The sequence below is a fragment of the Bubalus kerabau genome, chromosome 5, assembly GCF_029407905.1.
Source record: "Bubalus kerabau isolate K-KA32 ecotype Philippines breed swamp buffalo chromosome 5, PCC_UOA_SB_1v2, whole genome shotgun sequence".
Taxonomy (NCBI): domain Eukaryota; kingdom Metazoa; phylum Chordata; class Mammalia; order Artiodactyla; family Bovidae; genus Bubalus; species Bubalus kerabau.
In genome coordinates this window covers 81,940,558-81,941,349 of record NC_073628.1, presented here as the reverse complement: position 1 = coordinate 81,941,349, position 792 = coordinate 81,940,558, and positions in this window count along the sequence as shown.

Here is a 792-nt window from a genome sequence, read left to right as displayed (position 1 = left end):
GAGAAACATTTTACTTACTAGATTATCAGCTTATTATAAAGGGACATAACTCAAGAAGAGCCAGATGGAAAAGATACACAGGGCAAGGTACGGGGAAAGGACATGAAATTCACATGCCCTCTCCAGGCACACCATTCTCCTCACCTCTTCACATGTTCACCAGTCCAGAAACTCTCCAAATGCCATCTTTTGGGGGTTTTATGGAGGCTTCATTACATAGACACTATTGATGAAATCACTGGTCATTGGAAGTTGGGGGTGGGGGAGGAGAAATTTTCAACCTTTTAATCCCACACTTTGTTTCCATGCCAACCAGCCTTCACCCTTAAGTGTTTTCCAAAATCACCTCATTAACATAAACCCAGGTGTGTTTGAAAGAGGTTTGTTATGAATATCAACACACCTTTATTGTTCTTATGACTTAGGAAATTCCAAGAGTTTCAGGAGCTCTGTGCCAGGAACAGGGATAAAGACCAAATATTTATTTATTATAAATCACAGTATCACAGAGGGCTAGACCAGATAGTGAGGAATCCAGGGCAGGTGACACTCAAGTGTAGACAGCATGCAGACCTGGACCTCTGGCAGTGAACAACAGATCCCAACTGCAGACCAGCAACCTCCTAACGCCCATGTATCAGAGGATTGTTGAATAAATAACTCTCAATGAAAAATTAATCAGTCGACCCAAGAAAGAAATGGAAAAATTGTTTTGAGCCAAATTGAGGATTATAACCAGGGAATAGCATCTCAGAAAGCTCTGAGAACTGTTCTGCCTTTTTAGACATCAAA